The 16,109-nt window shown below is 33.5% G+C and overlaps 1 long non-coding RNA gene across 3 annotated transcripts in view; it reads right to left on the reverse strand.

Annotated features, from left to right (window-relative positions):
* Positions 1-286: 286 nt before the first annotated feature.
* The window catches only part of LOC143229705 (uncharacterized), a 64,141-nt gene continuing 48,318 nt past the window's right edge, over positions 287-16,109 (reverse strand). For 2 of the 3 annotated variants that reach the window (XR_013016007.1, XR_013016009.1), the window contains exons 2-4: positions 12,690-12,748; positions 871-1,029; positions 287-677 (exon numbers count right to left, since the gene is read on the reverse strand). This is a non-coding gene — a long non-coding RNA (uncharacterized LOC143229705). The remainder of the gene's footprint in view (positions 678-870; positions 1,030-12,689; positions 12,749-16,109) is intronic. The other variant, XR_013016008.1, reaches the window with a different exon arrangement.

Here is a 16,109-nt window from a genome sequence, read left to right on the forward strand (position 1 = left end):
CAATTTATACTTAGTAAAAAGTTCTTGGTCTTTTGGCTTTGGCGCTCGATTCGCAGTCTGCGGTTCGAGGATTCGAATTCCCTCACCGAATATCCTCACATTTCAGCTATTGGGGCGTTATAATCTGACTGTCATTTTCACTTTTGTTGGTGAAGAGTAGCCCAAGAGTTGGTGGTGGGTAATGCTAAGTAGCTGCTTTCCGTATAGTCTATCTAGGTTAAATTAGGAGTGTCTAGCGCAGATAGTCCTTGTGTAATTTTGCGTGAAATTAAAATCAAACTGAAAAGGTAGTTCATAATGTTTTATTCTTAAGAGTTCTTCACATGAAATACCCACGCTGCTGAAACCAATGTTTTCATTGTCTCTGTGATATTATGTTACTAGTTACATCTGCACCTGCAATTCTCTCAAGGTGTTTTTGGGATTCTGGTACTCATTTGAACTCAAAAATATGTATGCAGCCCACACTGACTTTGCCATATTTACAGTTGGAATAGTTTCCTTTGTAAAAGTATTCGCATACCTCCTTACAGGCTCTAGAGACTTCAGAAATTATTATCTAATCATACGCCTTGGTCCCAGCAACTTTTTGTGTAGTAGGGTACCATCTGCTGGTTTCTTGTTACCCAAATCTTAGCCTGGTAGACTGCCTGCTGGGCATGTCAAAGGAAAGCCTCCTAAAACATAATATCATGTATTTTTTACTATCTAGCATAACTAAACACTTCATGATTATATTATTGATTACTGCATGAATGAAATAAAATGCCCTTCTCACTTAAATACGTGGCAGTTTTATCATCATTTAGATATTATGGAAGACACCTATTATTGCCTCGTTAACAGATTGAGTGAACTGATTTTACATACTCGACAACATTCAGTACTCCAACCTTCTGGAAGTAATGGGAATCTGTACATAGTAGTTCAAAGGGGTGGAACGTCAGGCTCATACATATCTCTATGACCTCTTCGTAGGACTGCCAGGCAGATTTCTACCTTTACATTTGAAGTAGGTTTTTGTCGTAACTGGAATGAAAACAAAAAATGAGTGAAACAGTAATAAGACTTGGGATTTTAGTTCTCCTATACCATGAAACAGCTGTAAAAACTATCTAGTTCCATCTAGTATCTTCACATGCTTAGAAAATGTAAATAAAATTAAGGTTAATGATTACGTACAAGTGTAAACGTCATTCATTTTTCAACATGATAATGATATCACGCAATGTAAAGAATTAAAAATGACGAATGATATAAATGACGGTTCGCAGTGGATATAGAGACGGAAGCCGGCGGCATTTAACCACAACCTCCAAAATACATCACATTAAAAGTGGTAATTGCTTTAGACGTCTCGATTTATTGAAACGTGTATTCGAGTCATCGGTCTTACATAATTGTAAATACGTTGATAATTACCAACCGTTGTCTGGCCAGACAAGGCTTAACTATTGTTCGAAATGTAAAACTCCGAAATAATTTCCAAATCAAAATAACTGGTCACACTTTTTAACCAAGTCACTGCACGTCTTTCAGTTATCAAAACTCACTTTGTATCCTTAAAAAAACGCTGAATAATTACACAGTTATTAAATTTGTACTAACCCTTAATCACCCCGACCTTGCGAGGCTTGCGCGCTCCTCTTCATGGAAAATTTTCTTTAAATCATTATCACTGGCTGCTTTTAAGTGTAACTTTTGATTGGCGACTTTAGCTATGTAAAAAGCTTCAAAATCCTTGTTAAATCTACTAAAAGGGCTCAGCTTTTGGTGGCTTTTTCCATTGCGAGTTCAGAGAAATTGAGCACAGATAAATCAAAATAGATGAGAAACACAACTGTGCTGTGCCTCATGTCATGAGACGTAAGTTCATTGAATGGCGTAGTATGAAACAAGGAGATTTTGGGGGCACTTTGCTAAATGCATTTATTCGCTTTTCAAAACTTTAACGCCCAAAACGTTTAAAGTATATATATCACAATAAAAAAGAATAATAATTTATTTATTCAAAAATCTTTAAGAAGGAATGGCCTCATTTTCCTCTTCTGAGTAGCCGCTAATGAATGATAGGATGCATACAGAGACATAATTTTTTCACGTATATATGCAGTTTCGGAATTTCAGATTCATTTTGTGGCCCCCTATTTGTAGTTCCGTAGAACTCATACGAAGCTGATTTGTTGTTCATAAATGTACAATATCCATATAATAGATTTATTTAATTAAATATAATATTTGTTTCACTCAAAAACATCATAAAAAAACATAAAATACTTAATACAAATATAATCATTCTGTTTCGAAATGAAGAGCTTTAAATAAAGATTTACTCTAAATGAAATCCTTAATAAACTCCACAAAAACATCCAAGTGTTGTATAAGAAAAGAACATGACAAAAATGTAGCCATTATTGTTAATTTGGCTTACATTGTGACTTTGTAAGTAGTTGGAAAATATTTGTATATCCATAATAAAATTAATTGACTCTTCCATTTTAAACCAATTGGGCCTTCTTGAGATAGAGATTTTTCAACACGATCTTGGACTTTGGAGTCTTACACGAGTAACTAAGCTAAATTTAGGATGGTTCGTGACCAAACATTCGTAACTGGAATCCGAATGAGCCAACAGAAAGTTTTGTTGTTTTACCCAGCCGGCAACAATTGAAAAACTAGTTCATTGCTTCATTGACTGACTGACTAATTCTTGTTTAACTCGCTTTTCATACAAAATGAACTCTAAATGTTTCCTAAAGTACCCTTAACGTTGCAGACATTAAAGCCACACCTGTCACGTTACGTTAACTTCTTTTACGTATTTTGTTGTATTAATTTCAAAACTTTTAAGTCTATCTGTCGTCATCCCTAATTTTGAACTACTTACCAGAAGAAAGGCACCCAATCAGTAGCACCTACCACCTGTCATCAGTGTTAAAGATTGATCTTTGTACTTATAAAGCAGTTACAGCTTAAAGTTTAGAGAATATTCTGTAGTTTTGCACGGATTAAGATCCAGTTTGCCAACTCCAAAATCCAGAGGTTGACCACAGATCCAACCAACACCTCTCTTTTAGACAATAATATAATATAGATATACAACAGTAATAATACAAGTTTTTGAAAAGTCTAGATTAAAACAACAATAAAGAATAGAATAGGTTCAGGTGTTTAAAACAGTATTACGTTTATGTGAAGAAAAAATACGATTTATATTCAAAAACAGGAATGTGGAAAGCCAGCACGTACCACTGGGGCAAATATTCTCGCCGGATCCCCCTTTCTCTATTTTTTATCATTTTACAGAACTTATTAAAAAAAATATCCTAAATTAGGATAGCAACAAGTTCGCAAACAAGACGAAATGACTGCATCAGCTGTTTTTAGCTCACAGTATAAGTGTGAAAACATTTATACAGAAATGACAAATATATTTTATATTTATTAAATAATAAATATATATTAATTAGTATTCAGATTATTTAACGCACCAAGCGTCTATATGGAAAGATAAGCCGAAACCTATGCTTTTTAAAAATAATTAAATGAAGATATGGTCTGAAGGTGCTTTACGGCACAACCAGTTATTATTCGTCTGAGCTTCTGGGTAGTTGCCATTTTCAACTCCATGTCCCCCACTAGAACAACGGTAAGTCTTCGGATTTGCAACGTTAAAATCAGGTGAATACAGCAGATAGCCAGATGTAGCTTTGCTGTAAGAAAAAAGCACAAACACCCCCACCCCCCCGCTGGGGGACGTGCACAAAATTTATGCTACACTACGAATAAAAATGCTAAGAAAGCATTCAGGTTGGAACTGACTTCACAAATTAATTTACTTTCTTATTCTCGATTACTTTACTTTTCACATGAAACGTAAACAATAACAGGGGCGTAGATTCTGGGGGGGATGAAGGGTATACATTCCCCCTTTATTTTTAGTGGGGGGTATGGTGCATACAATCACCCCCCCCCTACAGTTTGGTCTGCTGAATTGTTTTATTGCATCACAGGCCTACAAATTGTGTGTTTGTTCTTGTGATTCTCATGTTCTTACCAATCGAATTACATAATTAGGCCTAGATGTAGGCTTTTTCAGTAGCCGAAATGTACATCTTTAGTATATGCGTGCTTCTAAGCTTTTCGATCTAAGTTACAGTTTGTAACTTCGTAAGTATCAGTCAGTAGGCCTACGTATACTTCCAAGTTCCGTGGCAACAAGGTTACTCTGTGACTGTATGTTTATAGCTTTCAGGTTCACGTAATCAAAGATTACCAATTTGCAAATTGAACAGTCCACATAAGTGGTTGCAAAAATCATCTCCCGATCGGGTGTAAAAAATCTACGTCCCTGAACAATAAACAGAATAATCTTTAAAAACCTTATTGGTTGAACATTACAAAATACAGATTTTCTTTTCTTTATCAAATTGAGTTATTAATTTTTAAATACATTATGTTTAAAGAAGAAATGAACAACAGATTAGATACAAAAAACCAAATGGTAGGCATTTTAAAGTTAATACCTAAAACTAATAACATAAGTAAAATGTGTCACGAACGTCAGATAAAACAAATATATATTTATATATGTATTATATTGTAGTTCAGGATGATAAAGTTATAAGTATGATATATGCTGTTTACGTTTCATGAAATCATTAGTACTTTTTGGTAGGATTTTTAAGGCTCGTGATACGTGTTAAAAAGTGTTGAAACAAGGGTTAGGGAAAGTGTTGCTAACGGCTAGTGCAGTGTGCTTATGGTTACTTTGTGATAACTTCATTATATTTGTATTTATACTTACATTTCCGAAATAGGTTATACAAGACACGAACGGATAACAAAAACTTGGAATATTCTTCTGTGTAAGCACAAACAATTGCACACTACCAAAATATTGCTATTAAAAATCAACAGTACAATTTAAGATTAGGCCTACACTATAAATATTAGGCTTATTGCGCCGTTGCTTCTTTCGTGACATTTCGGTTTTTAACATCATAACACTTGAGCAGTATCTTAATAATTATTTCATTTTAAGGAAATTCTTTAAATCATCAGTTAACGTTAACGTCAATAGCGCCAGAGTTTATTCTAACTAACATTTGCGTCCAAAATATATGACAGTCTTCAAGCTGCCTGAAGTATAACTTGTACAAGTGAAACAATAGAATAGCACAATTATTATAAACGGAATTATATTATTGTAGCTTGTGTTATCACTAGAAAGATCCTTTTCGGTTAAATCGTAAAATTAATGTCAAGTCCAGTCCAAGGAACGATAATGAATTAATTTATTTTTTCAATAAATGTCTGCTATAGCAAAATCCATTTCTAGGTTTAAGTTTATAAATGAACTTTTCAACCGAAACTCCGTAACTAATGCAGACCTAAAATTCACAACGTTTTCGATAAAAAAAAATCCCGAAACTGATAGTAATTACGCCTATCAGTTTCGCAAAGAAGAGATAAACAAACACGTAACTCCCCTGTATCTTGAATAATAGACATACGAAATAACTAACAATGGATAAGTTTTATTACACTGAGTTATTTTAATCAATTACTTTATCTATATTTATAATATTCTCGATCATGGCCCGGTGGTTAAGGAACTCGCCGCGTAATGCGAGGGTCGCAGGTTCGAATCCCCGTCGCACCAAACGTGCTCACCTTTTCAGCCGTGGGGGCATTATAATGTTACGATCAATCTCACTAGACGTTGGTAAAGGAGTAGCCCAAGAGTTGGCGGTGGGTGGTGATGACTAGCTGCCTTCCCTCTAGTCTTACCCTGCTAAATTAGGGATGGCTATCGGTGATAGCTCTCGTGTAGTCTTTGCGTGAAATTCAAAAAACAAACATACCTTCTTGCTTTTTAGCTTTTTCAACGTTCTAGATCCCAAAGTCAGCGAATTCACGAGCCCCTCTAACAAACATCTAAATCAAAGCATAAAATTGTAGCTTACAACAATATTAATTAAACTAGAAATTGCTGTTGAGACGAATTTGTGGTGTAGTGTCTATTTCTTATTGTTGATTTTGGCATAATGTAACAAAATATGACTCATCAAGTTTTGTTTATCTTAGCATCTCTGACAATGGCATGACATTAAACAGCTTTACGAACAAACAGAACAGAATGAAAATTATTATAACCATCTTCTTACGAGTCCGCAGTTACACAGTGCACCCTACCGCTGGTTATGTGTATTCGATTAGTAGAATGTTTATTGGTCTTTTAGTATTGTCCCACAGTGGTACAACAGTATGTCTGAAGACTTATAATACTAGAAAGAGGGTTTAAATACCAGTGGTGGGCAGATTACCGGTAGATTATTTGTGTAGCTTTTTCACCCTTCAGTTTTGGTATCCGTAGTGGACAGAGCATAGACTGCTCATTATGTTTCTTTGTGCTTAATAACAAACAAAGAAACTTTTAGTATTACTTGTATTTATCTTAAAGTGTGTGCATTCCGAAAGAAACAAGTTTGAATAAGAATCAAAATACTTTAACGTTTTTACATAAAAAACATTATAAGTAACTATCTAAGAAGTCCCCGGCTTCTCTGTCCAATCAATGGTTGATTATGAATTGGTGAAGAGTGCTGTAGGCCTTCCCTATAGTCGGTAGTTCAAAATTAGGGAGAGCGGCAGATAGTCTTAGCAACTTTGTTATAAACAAATAAACTTAATATTAGTACAGAAAACTAAAGACATGTTGTATATACAGCCATAACAACTCGCGACGAATTTATTACATATCTATTTTTATATCTTTGTTAGTTTAAGTTATATTTATATTTAGAAACGTACGTAACTTATACTATTAAATCTGTATTGCAAAATTCTTGCCTATCCAATGAAGATGTGAAAGGTTTTCAAGTGTAAGAATCAACAATATAAGTGTTTATGTAAACACTAGTGTATCGTTCATGTTGATATGCAGGCTGACATTTTAGAAGCTCTCCTCACGCTATAAATGTTACCAACAAGACGTGCCAAGAAACAGTATGTATTAAGGTTTGCTGTAGTTGGTATGGCATGAACCTTGGAAGCTATAACTGTGATGAACGCTTATTAATCGGGAACTTCAGATATGTTGTCAATGAACATTTATAGAGTTCAAATAATACAAATCTTTTTAACTCCAGCGGATTTACATCGAACATTAGTATTTTTACGAAAACGCTGTGCAATTTCATCCATGGAAAACTCGATGAAAAACGCAAAATGTTAAGTGGGTTGTACCTGTATCAACTCAGAATTAATTCGCTAATCGTGAACCCTTAACAAAAGATTCAGTTCCAGACAGATAGAAGACTCAATATTGTTTGTAACTTTGTAAAACTTTAATATAAAAATCATTATTGGTAATAACCGTCATTATAAGTGGTATTATTGTTTGTTTGCTAAAAATATACTTGTATTAAGAAACAAAACTGTGTGTGTCAATCTTGTTGGTGAGTGTTATAAATCTGATACACATTAACTTTTATTTAACTTCTAAGTCTAAATTACAATTTAACTCAGTTTCAGGCTATTTGAAATTGTAATACGTATCAAACTAGAACTACAAGTACAAATGTTATGCCTTTTTGTTGTTGCTAGCTTCGGAACAGGTTTCAAAGCTTATTGAAGACTTATTTCTTTCTTCTGTCGAAGCTCGATATCAATGGAGTTACCGACTCTTTGATCCTTTTTATGTAAGCTGATATTAATGATTCATTTCGCTTGATCAAATGGAAAAAGAAGCTGAAAGAATGCTTGCGCAAAGTAAAATGTGTTTTGTGTATCTGCAAAAGAAAGCTTTGTTAATAGTGTGCACTTCTCTAGTTTGTCGTTGATGCTATATATAGTTATTCCTTCCCTCCCCTCTTTCATTTTTTGATGGAGTGTATATTTCTGTGCAAATTGGCCCCTGTTGTTGAAGATTTGAATTATTGAATAAAAGTATCTTTAGCATTGTGTGAATAACTCGTTAATTGGTAAAGTATGTGAGAGTTTTGTATCTTTTAACAATAATATATGTTCCCATATGATTAATTTGGTTTCTGTTAAGCACAAAGCTACACAATAACCTATCTGTGCTCTCCTCACCACAGGTATCGAAACCCAAATTTCAGCATTGTAAGCTTGCAGAAAAAAGTCTGGTGGGCATTCCCAAACGAAGTCACAAACGTGACATGTTGGAAATAAATGAATAAATAAAATAGTTTCCGAAAAACTTTATAATTATATTCAAACATGTATGTCAGTTATTAATTATCCTAACGCAATATATTCTCAAGTACTTTGTCTCGTAAATTGTATTCCATAAAGCCAAGTCTCAAGAATATTAATATTTTTTAGACTATTAAAATTGTCTTAAAATTCCTTAGCACTTGTGTAATGTTCAATGTTAAAAACTCACAACGGTTTTAAAAACAACGATGGTTTTATACAAACTTATAGAAATGAGACAGTTTCCATTCTCAACATTTACAATAGAATACAAAACAATTACTGCACAATGAAAATTGGTAAAAATGTCCGATGAGATTAGAAAACAGTCTACATGTTTCGACGTATATTGATGTCATCTTGAACAGAAAGATATTTGTATTTATTGCAGGTTTGAAACTGGAAATGGTCTCATCTCTAGAATTGTGTGTTTAAATAACGGTTGTTTTAAAATGTGAGTTTTAAAGTTCAACTATTTACTTAAAAGTGAAGTTTTGAAATCCATTATAGTTATTATATCCTCTTAAATCCTCTCGTGGATTCATGGGTAGCGACTTGTGGAAAAGGAAATGTTACTTTTTACATCACTGATTTTGAAACTCAAATGAACAAATTAAAAATAAATCTGAAAAATATTGATTTTTATGTCAAAGTTCAGTCGTATTAGTTTTAGCTGTTTTGCCAGCTTTCGGCGTTTAAACCTCAACTTTGGTGTGGTGTTTCATCACATTTCTTGATTCAGAGGAATACATACACGTATTAATATGTGTGAATGTATTGTTAGTGGATGTCACAACTGATCATTTAGCACAATTAAACAATAGGTAAAACAATCGCGAAGTTTTTTATGTTTATTTAAAGAAGGATGACGTTTCGCCCTATCGCTTTTCGTCAGATCGTAGTTTTCAACCAGCTGTACGATCTGACGGAGAGCTCTAGGGCGAAACGTCACCTTTCTTTAAATAAAAATATTAACAATTTTTGGAGAATGTTCAACTTTATCACATCACACACACTACTAACAATGGTAACGCAGTAGAGTAAACTATTCAACAATATTTGTTAAATCTAGTTAATAATATAACTTAAACAATAAAAAGTATAAATAGTTGGAGAACATGACACAGGTGTAACTTTTTATAAAAACAGTTTGTTAGCCTCAAATAATAAGCTGATGTTATTTTAACATCGTAGTGTTTTTTGTTTGCTCTTTTTTTTACAGCAATCATTTCGATAAAACCCGAGGACGAAGAATTTGAACTGTAGAATAAAAGAATATTCAATTTGCCTCTCAAGTGAAAGACATCAGTATCACAACAATGATTTCTTACAGCGTTAATACGTCAATTTTATAGTGCAACTGTATTTCTAAGGTATTATTATGATTTACTTCATGGGGAGCCAGTTTTTGATAAGAAAAGAAATCGATTTTGTTATTTTTAACCAAACGTGTATTTAGTCACGTGACTTTTTCAATCTATGATTTCATTGTCTAGATGTGGCCTGACGCGTGACGGATTGTTGAGTGGCTGAAATATTTTCGATAATTAGATGAAATTAGCTTAAATAATATTTAAGTAGCTTCAATTGAAGCGGCTCGCCTGCGTCGTAACAGAAAAAATACAACAATTGAGGTCTGGAGCGAACGCACTATGATTTTCAGATGTGAAGTTATTCTAAGCGTTTGAATTCAGACCTCGTGGGTTTAAACCTTTAAAAAAGCGGTTACCATCTACAACACTGGTATACGATTAAAATATTACAAGTTGAGGAATGTGGTTAATAGTTCCCAGAAACTGTATATTAAATATTTATTAAGTTAAAGGGTTTTCACAGTTCCCTCTGGTGAAATTCTGAGGAGATGAAGATAGAATCGAACTTTGTATTTCAAACTCGTTAGATGTTCGTCCCTCACTCGTACAGCGGTAAGTCTACGGATTTAAAACGCTAAAATCAGGGGCTCGATTCCCCTCAGTGGACTCAGCAGATAGCCCGATGTGGCTTTGCTGTAAGAAAACACACACACTTTAGATGTTTTTCAAATCACTGTGGTAGCTTTATAATAATACAAAATGGACAATTGATATCAAGTGATCTCATTCATAATTAATTACAAATAGTATTTAAAACTAGATTTTATTTCATACCGTACATATATTTGGAAATTTGTGTGTGTGTGCGTTTTTCCCCATTAGACAAAGCTGTGCAAACTACTCAAAGTTACAAACAAGCGAAACCTGATAGTATATACTCCAGCGTCTATGCATCGAGTACATTTACTGTTGTTTGACTTATAACTTCTAAACACACTAGGTGAAAAATCTGTTTGTTTGAGGGTTTTGAGTTCCCCGTCCCACAAACATGCTTGCCCTTTCAGCCACTTGGACGTCATAACGTGACGGTTGTCAATCTCACTATTCAATGATAAAATAATAGCCCAAGAGTTGGTGGTTGGTGGTGATGAATATCTGTCTCCCCTGTAGTCTTTCACTAGTTAGGGACGAGGCATGTACTTCTCGTATAGTTTTGCGCGAAATTCCAAAACTGTCAGTCTAAAAATTTAATAAACTTTTATGTAAGAAAATTTAAAAGAGCGAAATTTTTATCGGAACACATGTGTGTGTGTGTGTTTTCAGTTAGCAAAGCCATCTGAGGTTATCTGCTGACTCCATCGAGGGGAATCGAACACCTGATTTTACCATTGTAAATCCGTATACTTACCTCTGAACTAGCGGGGGATTTTACCGGAACACCTCAAACTGTTTTAATAAAAACAAAATATCATTTGTTTCTTTGATTTTAAACACAAATACCCACAATGAAGTATCTTAGCTGTGTCCACCGCAGAGATCGTACTCCGAATTTATTGTTGTAAGCCCTCAAGTTTATCGGAAGACCGATAACACGAAGTATATAGTTACCATTACAAGTAGCTCATTTACTGAAAGGCATTAGCGTGTGATACCTGCTGTTATTGTGCATGAATAAAAATGTCGAACTTTTCTTATACAACAACATTGCACAAGTTCGTTAACTTTTCCGAGTTACTTTGTACATCACTGAATAATATTAGCCCATTTCTGTACGCAAAAACGTAAGCATAATTATAAGCTAACATATTTCTTTCAATGAGACTATTGTTTCATTGTTACAATCTTTACGACAGAGTATTACTGAATACGACACCGTTATTTGTTGGTATCAACCCTATCGCTTAGACTAGTATTCTGTCTCCTAGAGTTCCTCTACCAGTTACTGGAATACCCCTTTTCTGGGATCTGTCCATCAATCGTTGTCACAGTTATAGCTTTTACGATAATCGAAGTATAATAATTAATTAATAGCCTTTCATAAGAGTTAAAACTAATTGTTTGCTAATTTTATACTATTGTTCGACTGATAATTTATTACACTCTTAAGAGTAGATTTGAGAGGACATTTTGTTTTTGTCTGTGTTGGTAGTTTAATGGCAGGGATTCGATCGTGAATCTTGATGGAAGCTTGAATGTTTAACCTGTTCGGTTATTTATCAACTTTAAAGAAGTTATAAAAGTAGCCACGATAACCTCACAGGACACAATGATCAGCTGTGACGAATTCAACCACTTGATTAACGTACCAACCTCTGATAACCTACAAATACCCTGGAAACAACTTGAACATGACAGAGTTCTAAAATTCACACCCAACTGACAATATTCATGGCAATGGAATAACAGCCTGCCGTATCATAACCTGCTTTAAACATGAAAACAGATACTGCCAACAATAAGAAAGTCTAGCTAGTTATGGATAAGCTCATAACTCAATACTTCCATGTAGAATATTTCGAGATGAACGCCATATAAACCACTGTTATGCTCCCCAAGTTTTGACTCAGATATGTTGATATATATATATATATATTCGTATTATACCACACGACACAGATACAGTACAAGAATTCATGGACAACCTGAATAAATAAATACCCTAAGATACAATTTACAACGGAAATAGAAAATATAACAATCTTCCATTCTGTGACATGACATTTGCCAAGACATATGACTCATGAAACACTGGAGTTTACAGGAAACACACAGATACGGCTAAATATATCAACTACAAATCAAACCAAGTGTTTAAACATAGGCGTCATAGGCTGCCTATTTTACAGAATGGACAACATATGTAATATCAAAGAAGCTAAGCAAGTTGAAGAAAAAAGCACATTACTATAACCCTCCTTAACAATGGATGTATGGAACATTTGACAAAGAATAAGCACAGAAAAGAAATAGGGAGAAATTACAGACATAGAGCTATGTTTCCCGTACGTCAGAGATATCTTTGAAATCATGCAGAAACTCAACAACTTGTATAAAATCGGACAGTATTCATAAGACACAACACAACATGATTACAATGAGTAAACAACAAACAGAATAAAAATCCTATAGGAAGAGAAAACGTCAATCACTTACAATACAAAAAATAGTCCTTTTCAGGATGTCCCTAAAGACGACAGCATATTAGCAGTATCCTGAAAGTGGAGTAAAAACTGTTAGTAATTCGTATTTAATTATAATAAAATGTTAACACTTGTTAATTAATAATCAAAATAAATTGAATGCATAACCATGAAAACTAATACCAATACCAGTAATTTTTCACTTGCTAGGATCATACTATTTATCTTCTTTATGATTCCTTTATATTATCAAGTAATATTCATTAAACTAACAATTCCTTCTATTAAGTTTTCCTATTCATGAAGTTTCCTATCTTTGTTTTATCCTCACTTTATCGTTTTGTCTAGTTACAAATTGTATAAGAATACTTTAATGATATTTGAGTAAGGACAACATTTTTTTCCTCTAGAAAGATCAACGTTCTCAGTTTTTATACATGTAATATTTTGAAAATGATTATATAAAATTATAAACCTTTGTGGACAGGTTACAACTGTTACACTGCCAAGGGCGTTGTATGGTTTGCTTCCTTATCTTTGCTGTAAGCTTATATCTTGTCGCATTTTTCATTTATATATATATATATATATGCCATCTGATTAATATAATTATGAAAAGTTTCCCTTATACACTTGGTGTAAGATATCTGTCTTCCTTGTAGTGAAAGCTGAAAGACACTGTTCCCCGAAGACAGGTTTATTGCTACATCCTAACGAACTGAGATATGTATTTGACAGATTAATTGAAACATTAAGCAGATGTTATAACATGAATCTTATTTTTCAGTTCAAGGTATTCATTTTGAAGTCACTCAACTTTATATGTTTGACAAAAGTCAGAGCTAATTTAAATACTCGGCAGAATTTTAATCGGTGTTTGTTTTGACATACGTGGGCGAGGCAAGCATTTCTTTAGTTTGTATTCAGTTCAATAACTGATATCGAGTTGTGGTTGTCAAAACTATTTGTTTTAAATTAATTCAGTTGATGAATCTGCTAGAAATGCATTATAACTGTAACAGGGGTCCTAAAGACCTACAATCAAAATCTTAATCGTTATATGTGAGTTCTTATCAAGTAGACAAACAAACCTGTTATCAACACGTGTGTGCTAAACAACTACAAACAAAATTATATCCACCACACGTGGTTTCTTATCAACTATAGAAACAAACTTGTTATCAACACATATGTGTAATAAACAACTAAAATTAAAATTGTATAACTAATTTGAGCTTTAGGCAACTATAAATCAATTATTACAGTTGCATATGGATTCTAACACTCATAAACTCTGTTATAATTCCACAAATGCTTAAACCACCAACAATAAATATTTTATAATCATACATTAGTTTTAACCAACTACAATAAAAATGTATATAATTACACATTAGTTTTAACCAACTACAATAAAAAGTTATATAATCATACATTAGTTTTAACCAACTACAATAAAAATTTATACAATGACACATTTGTTTTAATAAACTGTAATTAGCCATTAACATTACACATGAATTCTAATCAGCTAAAACAAAAAAAATATTTTATTATCATTACATGTAAGTTCTAATATACTGCAATTCAAATTATTGTTATATATGCTTAGTAACTAATCACAGCCAGACGTATATTGTCATAAAAAATACAACAGCCTTTTCCGACGCAAAATTTTTATGCACTCACATCATAAAGATGTGTTAAAGTGTGAGATTAAGAATTTCCAAGAGGAAGATATTCCTTGTTCTTAATATCATTGGAAAAACAAAGGAACACAGATCAACTTGGGGTACGAACTCAACGAAAGATAAGTTTTAGGACTATTGTCAAGGTGCACAGTCGTCAGACAGGGCACAACCAGACGCGACGATTTTGACTTAACAGTATGGTGAGGCTTCGAAGTCGTTTTAATGTAAAGCACACAACATTCTGTGTTACCGCATTGTAAAGATTAGCACGAACTAAGTGAACGTGTTAAATTTACCTACATACATGCTTTTTAGAGAATGTATTTGTATGAGACAATACATACCCATGAAAGTACAAACTAGTACACTTTCTTTCTGATTACGTTTGTTTACGAACGCTTCTTTAATTATTGTTTCTGAAGCATCACCATATCTTCTAATTTTTGTGTGCTTTTGCCTATATTATTTTTATCATTATTTCTTTACCTTTTTTTGCTCTATTTTGTCTTTTACTAATTTTTGAACCATGTTAAAACAGGTCAGACTGATATTCGTATTTCTCACTACAAGGTCAGACTGATATTTGTATTTCTCACTACAAGGTCAGGCTGATATTTGTATTTCTCATTACAAGGTCAGACTGATATTTGTATTTCTCATTACAAGGTCAGACTGATATTTGTATTTCTCATTACAAGGTCAGACTGATATTTGTATTTCTCACTGCAAGGTCAGACTGATATTTGTATTTCTCACTACAAGGTCAGGCTGATATTTGTATTTCTCATTACAAGGTCAGATTGATATTTGTATTTCTCATTACAAGGTCAGACTGATATTCGTATTTCTCACTACAAGGTCAGACTGATATTTGTATTTCTCACTACAAGGTCAGACTGATATTTCTATTTCTCACTGCAAGGTCAGACTGATATTTGTATTTCTCACTACAAGGTCAGACTGATATTTGTATTTCTCACTACAAGGTCAGACTGATATTTCCATTTCTCACTACTACTACTTTAATTTCCAATAAATTTGTTAATGTTCTAATCACTTTTCAGAATATCATGTTTTACTGCTTTTTTATCAACCAACATTTTGTAAACTACTAGTTTTCTATTTACTGTTTATTTATTCTTACTCTAACGCCTTAATCCACCAGTGGATCAGTGGTTAGTGTACAAACTTATAATGCTACAATCCGAAATTCAGCTCTTCACTGTTGATAGAGTGCAGATAAATTATAACAAAAAGCAAAAACTCACAAAGTTATAATTTTTTCTGTGTATATATCACTTTATCATTTTCTATGGCCCGGCATGGCCAGGTGAGTTAAAGCGTTCATCTCGTAATCTGAGGGTCGCGGGTTCGAATCCCCGTCACACGAAACATGCTCTCCCTTTTAGCCGTGGGAGCGTTATAATGTGACTATCAATCCAACTATTCGTTGGTAAAAGAGTAGCCCAAGAGTTGGCGGTGGATGGTGATGACTAGCTGCCTTCCCTCTAGTCTTACACTGCTAAATTAGGAACGGCTACCGCAGATAGCCCTCGAGTTGGTTTGCGCGAAATGAAGAAAAAACAATTACCATTTTATTTATTCTGTTACCTTTTCCTTTTCCCACCAGGTGTCTTTAGAATCTCGAATCTTCTTTAAAAGTCCATGCATTTTATATTGTAATACAACCAAGACAATTAACCTAAAAGTTTTTACTACGAAAAATGGTATTACACGAAATT

Source organism: Tachypleus tridentatus, chromosome 10 (genome assembly GCF_004210375.1).
Source record: "Tachypleus tridentatus isolate NWPU-2018 chromosome 10, ASM421037v1, whole genome shotgun sequence".
Classification (NCBI taxonomy): Eukaryota; Metazoa; Arthropoda; class Merostomata; order Xiphosura; family Limulidae; genus Tachypleus; species Tachypleus tridentatus.